Here is a 14,249-nt window from a genome sequence, read left to right on the forward strand (position 1 = left end):
GCTATTGTCCGCCAGGTGGCGCTTCGAGCGACATTAAGGCGCACGCGACAAACCCAACCATCCTTTGAACATTACTGTCAAAGGATGGGAGGGAAAAACGTGCAAATTCCTAGGATATCTCTGGTTCAATAATCGAATAAATCCGAGCGGCAATTCCTAAAATGTATCTGCACTGCAATCCCTACATTATTCGAGCACTACCTTCTATAGTTTTACCATCAAAAATACAATGTTTGTACGACCTATCGTTCAGCCGACTTATGCCCAAAAGCTTCGTTCTGTGGCTATTTGTGTACGATCCTACTCCGGTTCTCACTGCCTCGACTTATTATGGGATCTTCTATATAAATCTACTCTGGTTTCTATCATATTTACAATTTTTTCTGTAAAAAAAACATATCTAATAGTGTATACGCCCCTTAAGAACGATAAATTGATATCATTGAAATAGGGTAGGCCTCCCGTATGAGCGGCCGCAACCCCGTAACGGCGTTAAAACAAAAGAATGAACACCGTCATTTATAATTAAAGTGATAAAAGCAGCAGCAACAAGCGGACCGGCCATGTTGGAGAAAATTCAATGGTAAGTATTTTACAAAAAAATTAAATAAAATGGTTTAAAAATATGAAGTGAATCATAAAAAAAAATAATGTATGTGCCGTGCTAACTATTAGTGTTGAGTTCTCTCTGATTTAACAAAAAGGAACAGATTCAGTGCCAAAAAGTTATGTGTGTGTGTGTTTATATGGCAAAAAAAAATGAACGAAAATAATTGATTGCAAGATCGCCATAAATTTGTTAAAAATGCCTGTGTCCAACCAAACCAATTTCTAAAAAGGCGTAATAACGTAAATAACAAAATACCTAAATTGTGTGTGAAAATCTGTGCCTTAAAACAATTGTCAAAAAAAAAAAAAAAAAAAAAAAAAAAAAAAAAAAAATGCGGCCTCCGCCGCATAAATGAGGTCGACCTGATTCAAATAAACAAAAAAATCAGTCAGAATACCAAAAAAAAAATTAATAATTGTAAAGATCCAAAATTCATGTGTGCTTTGAATTAGAAACAAAAAATATATATATACCGATACATATTCCCTGTGAGTGCGTGTATGCGTGTAAAAGTTCCAATTCAAACGTCCATATGTGGTTCTGCAATATGGAAATTGAAAACTGTACCTTTAAGACAGACAAGAAAAAAAACCCACTAGCCAAAAATATAATGGTTAAAAAAAAAATTGTGCCCTGACATATATATATATATACAATATATATATATGGACACATATGTCCTTTGATGGTGTGAGAAAAAGACGCTACAGATCCAAAAATTAGAAGCCTCATGATGAGAACCAGCTTCCAATTACATGTGTAGGTGGCTGTTACTGTGTGTCAATAAGTGTGCGTAGTGTAATAGTATAAGAACTATCGTATGAGGTTGCGGTACCTCATTATGAATGGAGGTGGGGGTACTAAACGAACCTAGTGTCAAAAGAGAACAGAAAAAGAAGAAACGCCATTATTCTGAATTTATGTGTGTGGAGAGAATGGTAAAAGCAAATGTAGAATCAAGAGCACAATAAATTTGAAAATCTTAAAAATCTTCTTCTTCCTGTGGATCCCAAAAAGATCAAAATAAACGAAAAAAATTAATATGTGAGAAAGAGCTATTGTGAATAGACTGCAAGTTCGATGAACTTAAAAGTGAAAGTGTTGAAGGAAAATTAAATTGAAAATAGAGAAAAAAAAATCCTAACAAAACCCAAAAAAAATTTAACCCAATTTGTGCCAAAACTAATAAAAACTTTGAAATTCTAAGAAAAGTAAATGAACAAGAAAAATAAAAACCAAAGAAAAGCAAAAATATTGTATTAAATGTTGGTGAAATAAAGGAATTACTCCAACAAATTAATAAAAACAAATAAAAATGAAACAAAATTTTGCCAAAAACAAAAAAAAATGAACATTTATGACGTTTTAGCTATGTGAAATTAAATTAAAAACTGAACAAATTTTAACGAAAAGTAAAAACTGAGAGAAAAGAAAAAATTCTTTCAAATTATTTTCTCAAAAGTTAAAAAAATCCAAACTAGAAACAAAATTGTAAGTGTTTAAAAATTCGTGAAAACAAAAATTTAAAAAAAAAACAAACAAAGGAAAAATATATTGCAAACCGAGTAAAAAAAATAAATTATTAAAAATCAAAGAAAATTAATAACAATCAATAAAAAACCGAAAAATAAAAAATTTAAAATAAATACACCGATCTCAGTAACCAACTAGATAAAAACGGATTCAAACGCAATTTAATTGTCTAAATCAAACACAACGGAACTACGAAATACAAAAAATACTAAAATTAAAAACTTTAAAAATTTCCAAAAAATCCCTTCGTAAAAAGTATCAACCAAAGTGAATAACCACACCGAAATCGGTTCAGAATTTTAACTCTATTAGCAAAACATACGCCACTTAAAAAGTCTCTTTCTATTTTGCTTGATCTTCTCTTTTCTTTGACAAAAATTATTGTTTTTCTTCTATCCTTCCAGATTCCAAGGAAAAACTAGAGGACGACAACAGCTAAACCCAGGGCTGTACCACCAAAGGCTGGAAGACTCCCACTGGAAATCAGGTGATTAAGGTAGGTAATAAATGTATCGTCTATCAAAGTAATAACGTTCTGATTCCCTAGGTACTAACAAAAATCGCCTGCCAGCCCCATCTGACCAATAAGGTAAGTGCTTCCCCTCTCTACCTCCTTTCCATACTGGTTTGTTTGTCTGGCGAATATGGCCGTGCCGCCCTAAATATCGTGTAAAATCCGCCATGATCAGAAAGTTGTCATACCTACTATACCCGCCGCGCAAGGTGTTGATTACGCGAAATCAATAAGCCATAGAACCAAAAGCATATCCAGAAGAAAAGCGCCAGCCCATGCGTCTTTGCAATCATAACCTGATTCAAATATCCACCGGTATATATATATCTGGGCCCCAAATCACCTGTGGCAACAACTTCTCCGAGACCGTCTACCAGTTCAAAGTCATTGGCGGTGCTCTTGACCACCAACTTCGGGAATGTGTGCCAGAGTCATCGTCACCGGATACTGTGGTTTCGGCCTATTCACCTGGGTGAATTTGCCTCGTGCCTTTCCTCACACTGGGATTCCAACCGCCATAATCGTCCTCTGGCAGCTCATAGTCCTTACCGTCTTTCTCCCTTACTACGATGTGCAGCCTAATGTCATAGCTTCAGTGGGGCACAGGGGGTAGGCTCTGGAGGTCTATGACAAGTCACAAGTTGGCAGCCCCGAAACGTCCGCCCACGTTGGAATCCCCACTTGAGGAAAGCTTTTGCGGTACTCTGGTTACGAGACTCTAGCGCTCATCTCCGATGCCTGGTGTAGATGGTTCATCGCCGATCTCTTGGTCTGTAAGCAACATATGGAGGAAAGATGTCACGTTTGGCCTGGGCCCTCTGTATCTGGTGGCAATACCATAAAAATAGAACATAATCAGAATTAGGTAGACCTACATCCCGTTCGTTTGCGCATGAGTAATCCGAAACCCTATGTGAAGCCGTCTGTCTCACCCCAGGCCAAACAAACCATATCCTATTTGCACTATTGTCTCTTATATTTTCAGCATCAGACATTAGACGCTTGTAAGTTCACCTAAAGTAAGGTATGAAATACTTCCTCTCCTACTTCCATTCGCAACCATTAATACCTTATTTCCTCTTCTTAATTACAGGCTATCTTCAAAGGATCCAGACCGCCTCTTCACCCACAAATGCCATAATCTCCTGTCTCGCATCGAAAAAGGATAACGAAGGCAAAACGGTAAGTGTTTCATCCCTGTATATGGTAGATATAGCGTAGGAAATAGGTCCATATCTTTTCGTCCTGGAAAAAACTCAAAAACAATGTCCAAGAGCAATCCCAGCCTACGTTATTGTTGTCGTTGTTGTAGCAGTGTATTGTACCCGGAGACCTATGTCTGAAGCTGATAAGGTCTTCAATCTTCTGTTAAAGAAAACAGACAAGTCGTTTCACCAATACTATATGAGTATATGGTATCTCCTCTCCATTACCACAGAAAAATCTGGGTTTGGAATCGTCTGACCCAAACCACAGAGAATAGCTGCAGATAATCCGCCAACTAATCGTGATAAAAAGCACTCCTGCACCAATAATCGAACCATACTCTCCTCTATCACCGCGAAAGAGAAAAAAAAATATTAGCAATATGGTGGAAATAGTCAGGTTAAGACCCATATCCAAAGATTTCTGGAATTTATGCAAGATCATCAGAATGCCTGGTCTCATCCCCTTGTAGGTTTCACAGATTAGGTTCACAATTGCGTGATGCTGCCATCTCCTTCTGGTGGTATGATGTTTACATTCTGCAATTTCTCCATCAAATAAAACTAGTCACTCACACCTGCAACAATCGGTGCCAAAAGACAAAGCAGATTTCTATTTGTATATTTTACAAACTTTCTCAAAAACAATTGAGGGTAATTTCGTAATAATTTGCAAATTGATTTTCTATTTGCGAATGGACAAAAAGAGGAATTGGTAAAAAAACGCTGCATTCGAAATGCGATCTTGCATGCGCATAAACCGTGCCACTTCCACGATATTAGAAAGACTAAGCAGACCGTACCTCTCTATCGTATACGGTCTTTGCCCTTATCATGAGGAATACCAAAACATAGTCGAAACTAGGTTATACTTCTCTTAAACGCCGCCGAAAAAAAGTCTGGGTTACATATCATGTAACCACAAATTGTGTGAAAAACTGTGGAACTATGAAATCGAGTTTTCCTTTAAGACATCCTACTGCTTCAAGTCCTTCATGTGGTATACTCCCAAAGGCTTGCCTTTCAAATCCTCTATCTCATTGAGGCAGTTACCAACCGGTTTGACTATCCGGCATTTGTGGAATTTCAGCCCTAATTTCGCATTAAATTGGTTCTTGAAGTCGCTTTGTTGAAAACTTCTTCGGTACACCTCCTGACCGGGTATAAATTTGACGACTCTACTGCGGATGTTTTACCTCTTCTCGTTGCCCAAATATGCCTTATGTAGGTTATCTCTGACGGTCTTCCTTATTAGCTCCAGCCTAACCGACTTCGGAATGACCTCACTTTCGGGATCATTCAACAACTACAACCTCTTCGCCAGGACGTACACACTGCCATGATTTACCATGTTCATGCCAAACAAGGCAAAATAAGGTGTCACCCCTATTGAAGAGTGCACTGAGGAACGCAACGAGCACTCTATCTCAGACAAATGCTTGTCCCAATCCTGATGGCTTTCCTTCAAGTACGAACGTATAGCCGCCAGGATGGACTGATTCACCCTCTCCGAAGCATTTGCCTGAGGAGAGTGCGTAGCCGTTCTTAGGTGACTGATCCCGAAGTTCTTCATCAACTCCTGGAACTCTTTGGCGACAAACTGTTGCCCATTGTCTGACACAACGGTCTCGGGCGTACCAAATTTGTGAAAGACTTCAGAAATCAAAAATTTTATAACATTTTTGGCACTGGCCTTGGCCATCGCCTTCAAAAGTACAAACTTGCTTAGATGGTCTAGAACGATAAAGATGAAAGCATTCCCATTCCTAGATCGAGGGTATGGGCCTAGGAAATCTATATAGATTCTCTGGAATGGTCTTTCTGTTAGGCTCTCCCTTCCCATTGGAGGACGAAGGGTAGCATTGGCTGGTTTCGTGGACTTACACATTTCGCAGCTCTGCACAAATTCCCTAACCTGAGTGGTCATGTTCGGCCAATAGCAATATTCCCTCACTCTTCTCAGGGTTTTGTGAAAGCCGCCATGTGAAGCTTGCGGTGGACAGTGAGATCTCCTAATTATGTCCGCCGTCAACTCTTGGGGAACCCATAGCTTCCAGGAAAAGTCCTCGTTGATGGGTATGCCTTCATAATGTCGGGTCCTCTTGTAAACATACCCGTCTACAACCTTCACATCTGGCAAATTCTCCGCATTAGCCGAAATAATTGTGATAAGCTCGATATAATCACCTGACCTAAAGGCGTCCGAGTCTAAATCAATTAATGCCTCCAAGTCAGTGGACAATTCCTCCATATTATACCTGGACAACGTGTCTGGTACGACGTTCTTCGACCCCTGCCTATGCTCCACCTCAAAAGAAAAGGACTGGAGATGTAAACTCCACCTAGCCAAACGTCCGGCCAGGTCCTTGTGCGACATCAGCCACTTCAAGCTGCCATGGTCCGTGATAATGGTGAACGGCATCAGTTCAATATAGGGGCGAAACTTCTTCACCGCCATTACCACGGCCAAACATTCCCTTTCCGTCACGAAATAATTCTTTTGGGCTGATGTCAGCTTCTGGGAAAAATAAGCTATGGGATGCTCTCCGCCTTCTTCATCCTTTTGGAAAAGGACAGCTCCAATTCCAAGGTCTGAGGCATCACACTGCACATAGAAGTGTCTATCGAAATCAGGATGTGTCAAGATAGGACTGGTAACCAAGGCGTTCTTCAGATTGTCGAAAGCCACTTTCGCCTCATTAGTGAAAACAAACTGCCTGCCCTTCTTTAGGGTCTCAAAAATAGGAGCAGCGATGGTAGCATAATTTGGTATAAACCTCCTATACCACCCAGTTGCGCCCGTAAAACTACGCACCTGCTTGGCCGTCTTCAGGTAACAGAACCGGGTTATAGTATCCACTTTGCTCGGATCCGGTTTGAGCTCTCCTCCACCAACAATGTAGCCTAAATAACGAAGCTCTTTGAACCAGAATTTGGACTTGGCTACATTGATAGTCAAACCAGCTTCGTCCAACAATTCCGCCACACGTTCCAGCAGTACCAGGTGGGTGTCGAAGTCTGGCGATACTATCAGCAGATCATCCAAGTAGACAAAGACACGGTCACGTATCGCTGAGGGGATCACCTTGTCCATTAAACGGCACAACCTTTGAGCCGCATTACACAGCCCGAAAGGCATGACCGTAAAATGGTAAAGTGGTCTCCCCGGCACTGTAAACGCAGTCTTCTCTCTACTTTCATGATCTAAAGGTATCTGCCAGAATGCGTCCTTCAGGTCGACACTCGAAATGAAGTATGTATCACCCGGTCGACTAAGCAAACCTTCGATGTGCGGGAGCGGATAGGCATCTTTGACTGTCAGCGCATTGAGCTTCCGAGCGTCTAGCCACAGCCGGTTCTTCTCGCCCTTGCGAACAAGAGTTACCGGGTGGCTCCAAGCGCTCTCGCTAGGCTCAATAACTCCCATGCCCAACATTCTATCCAGCTCCGCGTACATCAACTTTTGCACTGCTGGTGAGACTGGGTAATGTTTACTTTTCACTGGTACTGCGTCGCCGGTATCGATGGAATGGACTTCAGACTTAGTCTGTCCCAAGTCTTTTTTTGTATAGCAAGGGAATTTTGCCACTATCATCTCCAAACGTTGCCGTTGTAGATCAGATAGGCTATGAGCAGTTCTGTCATCACTAGTCCCATCATCGGCTTCATCACACAAGCTAACATTATTGGTGGTGAGGCTTTCCACCGATGCAAACAAGCCGAAGGCCTTCATAAAGTCTACTCCGAGGAATAGCTTCTTCTTCAAAGTGGGTACTAGGTAGAAGGTCACTTCCCGGGTTCTGTTACTGAAGGCAATTGGAACCTTGAATTTGCCAACCATTTTGTACGGGGTCGCATTAGCGGTGCTAATGAGAGAATAGAAATTCTGGACTTTAATGCCAACTCTCTTCGTAAATTCGATGCAATCCTCACCTAGACAGCACACCGTGGCTCCACTGTCGAGCAAACCTTCTATGTCAGCGCCCTGGATTTGAATCTTCATATAGAGCCTCGCATCATCACCTTCATATAAAGACGCGGAAGCAATCGCATGGCGAATCTGCTTCCTGCGCTTGTAACGCTCTCGCGCTCTCTTCACCTTCGAAGAAACCTGACCAAAAATCCTAACTCTCGCCTCCTCGTACTCCTTCTTACGCACATGCAATGGCTTTATCTCCCTAATACGACCCTCAGGATTAGAAGGTTTCGGCGACGGATTGGTCAGAATCTTGACAGGTGTGGAATTCGAAATATTGGTCATCTGCTTGGAACCCTCTACTGCTGTGGGGTCTCCGTTTGTGTCGAACGCCTCTCCGCAGTACGAGACGCGCTCCGTGTCAAGTTTCCCTGACACTTCGGACACTTGGGCGTTACGACTCCCTCTTTACCACATCGAAAACAGAAAACTCGACTTATGGGAACAGGACACTCTATGTAGCTGTGACCCGACTTCCGACAATTCCAGCAGGTGTACTTAGTAGTGTCTTTCAAGGCGTCCACCTCTAGGTTCACCGCTTCATGCACCGTCTCCATATCTGCTTCTTCAAGGTAGAGCTCATGTACTCTTGGAGCTTGGAATGGTCTTTGTTGGTAGGCCGCTGGTTAGCCAACATGCTTTCTGCACGCTTTACTTCCTGTCTGAAGTGGTTCAAGCCCTGGGAAAAATCAGAGCTGCCAAGTTAGATTTCAAATTGCCCTTCATTATCTCCACTAGGTCACGTTCCGAATACGGAAACCTCTGCTGATTCCTAAGTTTCAAAACAGCATTGAAGAAATCTTCAAAAGACTCATGTGGTTGTTGACGACGGTCCATAATTCTTTTCTGAATCTGAAATTCGCTCTCGAATCGTCTAAATTGGCACAAAAAGGCATTTTTCAGATCATCCCAGCTTTGGAAAGGCGTAATTCTTCGCTGCTGCCAGTAACAATCTAAACCAATCTAGCAGTTGTGGAAAATTTTTAATCAATGCTTCGAAAGGATATGCATAATCTTGCCTCATTGATTCTACTCGGAACACGAAGTCTTCGGCATCCATCGTCTTGTCGCTGCCGTCAAACTTTATTCCCCATTTCTGCAGATCCATTCTTGGACCTTGGGATGACATCTGGGAATAAGGCGTATTTAGTGAAGACTGCCAAAAGCCTTCTGGTGGTTGCGTTACATAGCGATTGAAGCGCTCATGTGTATAAGCATTGTTGTTGGGTGGTGGCCTATTTGCTGTTCCTGGCCCCGTCAAAGGTGGCGGATTGCGGAAACCTGGCCATTGGCCGGACTCCCTAGCTTGGTCAAATCTTGGTGGTGGCGGCATTCCTTGGTGCTCTGCTCTGGAGTGAGCATCTGGTCTAGGCATACTCGGAGGAGGCTGAAGTGCAGCTATGGGTGGAATACTGTGCCTTACATTATCAATTCGCTGGTTTAATGCACTCCCCAATTGCCATATTTCCTCTACGCTCCTCATTAATTGCGCTTGAGCTAAGCCAACGGATGCGACCATTTCGTGTATGCCATCAACATATCCTGATTCCGTCCGGAACTCCATGTTCTCTCTTCGGAAGTCTCTGCGTATGTCTTGCGCTGTCTGGCTAGCGAAGGCGGGTGAAATCACTGTATTGTTTAGGACATCAGAATTAAATGATACGTCACTTGAAACATGTGGTGCTAAAGACGATGTTGTCGTGGTGGTTAGAGCGGCGCTGCTATGGATCGCGGTCGAAGCGGTCACAGCGGTGTTTTCTGCCATCGGACGAGTGTCTGCTCCCGATGCGGAAACTGGAATGTCGTTCTCCATTTCGGAGTGTTGCCTACTTCCTTGCCTGGTTAATACCATTGCCTATATAAGCAGCAAATTGCCAATAAACGAAAGCGTAAATTAACACACACAACACTCACCATAAAATATGTCGCACACATTGGGAAAACAAGGTATATATATAAAGCGTATAGAATTCAATATAAAACAAAACAAGTAAAAGCGTGCTAAGTTCGGCCGGGCCGAATCTTCTATTCCCTCCACCATGGATCGCATTTGTCGAGTTCTTTTCCCGGCATCTCTTCTTAGGCAAAAGGATATAAGAAAAGAGTTGCTCTGCTATTAAAACGATATCAAGATATGGTCCGGTTCGGACCACAATTAGATTATATGTTGGAGACCTGTGTAAAATTTCAGCCAATTCGTATAAGAATTGCACCCATTGGGGCTCACGAAGTAAAATAGAGAGAACGATTTATATGGGATCTGTATCGGGCTATAGACCGATTCAGACCATAATAAACACGTTTGTTGATGGTCATGAGAGGATCCATCGTACAAAATTTCAGGCATATCGGATAATAATTGCGACCTCTAGGGGTCAAGAAGTCAAGATCCTAGATCGGTTTATATGGCAGCTATATCAGGTTATGAACCGATATAAACCTTATTTGACACAGTTGTTGAAAGTAAAAATAAAATACGTCATGCAAAATTTTAGCCAAATCGGATAGGAATTGCGCCCTCTAGAAGCTCAAGAAGTCAAATCCCCAGATCTGTTTATATGAGAGCTATATCAGGTTATGAACCGATTTGAACCATACACAGTTGTTGGATATCATAACGAAATACTTCGTGCAAAAATTCATTCAAATCGGATAAGAATTGTGCCTTCTAGAGGCTCAAGAAGTCAAGACCCAAGATCGGTTTATATGGCAGCCATATCAGGTTATGGACCGATTTAAACCATACTTGGTACAGTTGTTGGGTATCATAACAAAACACGTCGTGCGAAAATCCATTCTAATCGGATAAGAATTGCGCCCTCTAGAGGCTCAAGAAGTCAAGACCCTAGATCGGATTATATGGCAGCTATATCAGGTTATGGACCGATTTGAACTATACTTGGCAAAGTTGTTGGATATAACAACAAAACACGTCGTGCAAAAACTCATTCAAATCGGATAAGAATTGTGCCCTCTAGAGGCTCAAGAAGTCAAGACCCAAGATCGGTTTATATGGCAGCTATATCAGGTTATGAACCGATTTGAACCATACTTGGCACAGTTGTTGGATATCATATCAAAACACGTCGTGCAAAATTTCACCCAATCGGATAAGAATCGCGCACTGTAGATGCTCAAGAAGTCAAGACCCAAGATCGGTTTAAATGGCAGCTATATCAGGTTATGGATCGATTTGAACCAAACTTTGCACAGTTGTTGGATATTATAACAAAACACGTCGTGCAAAATTTCATTCTGATCGGATAAGAATTGCGCACGCTAGAGGCTCAAGAAGTCAAGACCCAAGATCGGTTTATATGGCAGCTATATCAGGTTATGAACCGATTTGAACTATACTCGACACAGTTGTTGGATATCATAGCAAAACACGTCGTGCAAAATTTCATTCCAATCAGATAAGAATTGCGCACTGTAGAGGCTCAAGAAGTCAAAACCCAAGATCGGTTTATATGGCAGCTATATCAAAACATGGACCGATATGGCCCATTTACAATACCAACCGACCTACACTAATAAGAAGTATTTGTGCAAAATTTCAAGCGGCTAGCTTTACTCCTTCGGAAGTTATCGTGCTTTCGACAGACAGACGGACGGACGGACGGACGGACATGGCTAGATCGACATAAAATGTCACGACGATCAAGAATATATATACTTTATAGGGTCTCAGACGAATATTTCGAGTAGTTACAAACAGAATGACGAAATTAGTATACCCCCCATCTTATGGTGGAGGGTATAAAAAAAACAAGTAAAAAGGCGTTAAGTTCGGCCGGGCCGAACTTTGGATACCCACCACCTCGGGTATATATGTAAACCACCTTTCATCAAAATTCGGTGAAAATTTTATACCTTATGTCCCATATGAGTTATATCCAAATATGTTCCGATTTGGACCAGATACTAATAAGTACATTAGCTATATCTAAAAATAAACCGATCTGAACTATATACGACACGGATGTCGAAAAGCCGAACATAAGTCACTGTGCCAAATTTCAGTGAAATCGGATTATAAATGCGCCTTTTATGGGGCCAAGACAATAAATCGAGATATCGGTCTACATGGCAGCTATATCCAAATCGGGACCGATTTGGGTCAAGTTGCATAAAAATGTCGAAGAGCCTAACACAAAGCACTGTCCCAAATTTCAGCGAAATCGGGCTATTAATGTCGCTTTTATGGGCCCAAAACCTTAAGTCGAGAGATCGGTCTATATGGCAGCTATATTCAAATCTGGACCGATCTGGGCAAAATTAAGGAAGGACGTCGAAGAGCCTAACCAAACTCACTGTCTCAAATTTCAGCGACATCGGACAATAAATGCGTCTTTAATGGCCCCAAAACCTAAAACCTAGATATCGGTCTATATGGCAGCTATATCTAAATCTGGACCGATCTGTGCGATATTGCAGAAGTATGTCGAGGGGCTTAACTTAACTGACTGTCCCAAATTTCGGCGACATCGGACAATAAATGAGCATTTTATGGGCCCAAAACCATAAATCAAGAAATCGGTCTATATGACAGCTATATCCAAATCTGAACCGATCTGGACCAAATTGAAGAAAGATGTCGAAGTGCCTAACACAACTCACTGTCCCAAATTTCAGCAAATCGGACAATAAATGTGCCTTTTATGGGCCTATCACCATAAATCGGAGGATCGGTCTATATGGTAGCTATATCCAAATCTGCACCGATCTAAGCCAAATTAACGATGAATATCGATGGGCCATACACAACTCACTGTCCCGAATTTCAGCGAAATCGGATAAAAAATGTGGCTTTTATGGGCCTTAGACCCTAAAACGGAGGATCGGTCTATATGGCAGCTATATCCAAATCTGGACCGATCTGAGTCAAATTGACGAAGGATGTCGAAGGGCCATATACAACTCACTGTCCCAAATTTCAGCAAAATCGGATAATAAATGTGGCTTTTATGGGCCTAAGACCCTAAATCGGCGGATCGGTCTATATGGGGGCTATATCAAGATATAGTCCGATATAGCCCATCTTCGAACTTAACCTGCTTATGGACAAAAAAAGAATCTGTGCAAAATTTCAGCTCAATATCTCTTTTTTTAAAGACTGTAGCGTGATTTCAACAGACAGACAGACAGACAGACGGACGGACATGTCTAGATCGTCTTAAATTTTTACGCTGATCAAGAATATATATACTTTATAGGGTCGGAAATGGATATTTCGATGTGTTGCAAACGGAATGACAAAATGAATATACCCCCATCCTTTGGTGGTGGGTATAAAAAAATAAAAATTCAAAAAAACAAATCTAAATAAAATGGTAAATAAATTCAAGCTTGTGTAAATGAATAAATTCAGACCCAATTGTAATAAACCAGTCACCTAACTCTCTCCCTGAGAAACAGACGGTAAACTAAATTCAAAATCCAGGTCCCAAACTATTAACCTAATCCTAGAAGTAATTACGCTAAAATCGAACTTAATCGTATCGTATAAAGCGTGATTTAAGAACGTCCTTGAAATGTGTAACTATTTAGAGATAGGGTTTTCAGGGGACGATAAGATGAAGAGAAGATATTGCCATAAAACTATGTTAGCCCTATTGAACGTATTTTCGCTTCCTTACAGGTTTGTGGGTGCTTCGTGTGAAATCTAAACTAATGGAAAGGAATATCTCACGCAGACCCTGACCGAAGAGATGACTATGGACACTAGCCGGGGTCTGGGACCGGTGACTAGGGTCACACACAACCCCCTCAGTCGGACCTGGGTAAGATATTCTTGGTCTATTGCTAACTAATCTAATGGATGGTTTTGCTAATTAACCCTAAATCTAAGCTATTAGTTACATAGTATGCTACTAACTAAACTAAGATCATAAATTAGGGCAGACTAACAAAAGGAATGTTAGCTAGGAGTCTCCCGCTCAAATACCAAGAAAGTTGACGGCTACGCGGACCAATTCCTTGGAGCCTTTGCCGGGACCGAAAACTCCTGATGTTTCACCTGGAATTCTCCTAGCAAACCCTCTCTATTTTCATCTAACATAAACTATTGTAACAAACATTAATTCTAAACTAACCTATGGCTATCAATCCTAATCTATAGATTCTTGACTGAGTCCCAGATTAGTCCCGAATCTGTTTGCCTTCTCGGGGCACAATCCAGATCATTGGCAAACGTAGAAGACTCTTAAACTCAACCCTACGTGACCTAAAACTAAATCGTACTGCTAAAGTAAATGCTATGTTTCTTTTTCTGGCCCCACGTTGGGCGCCATTTTGTTCCGTTCTGGTCCAATAAATGCAAGAATTTCCTGACCGCTTGTCGCTGTGCTGGCATGGTGGCGTATGCGCGGCTAGTGCCCGCCGGATGGGGTGGTTCTTTGCGCAAGCGTG

The 14,249-nt window shown here is 41.5% G+C and overlaps 1 long non-coding RNA gene across 1 annotated transcript; it reads left to right on the forward strand.

Annotated features, from left to right (window-relative positions):
- Positions 1-531: 531 nt before the first annotated feature.
- On the forward strand, positions 532-13,566 carry LOC131994312 (uncharacterized). Its single transcript, XR_009396621.1, has 6 exons — positions 532-583; positions 2,548-2,639; positions 2,691-2,732; positions 3,643-3,681; positions 3,751-3,839; positions 13,480-13,566. It is a non-coding gene; the product is annotated as an uncharacterized LOC131994312 (long non-coding RNA).
- Positions 13,567-14,249: the final 683 nt, after the last annotated feature.

The sequence above is a fragment of the Stomoxys calcitrans genome, chromosome 1, assembly GCF_963082655.1.
Source record: "Stomoxys calcitrans chromosome 1, idStoCalc2.1, whole genome shotgun sequence".
NCBI lineage: Eukaryota > Metazoa > Arthropoda > Insecta > Diptera > Muscidae > Stomoxys > Stomoxys calcitrans.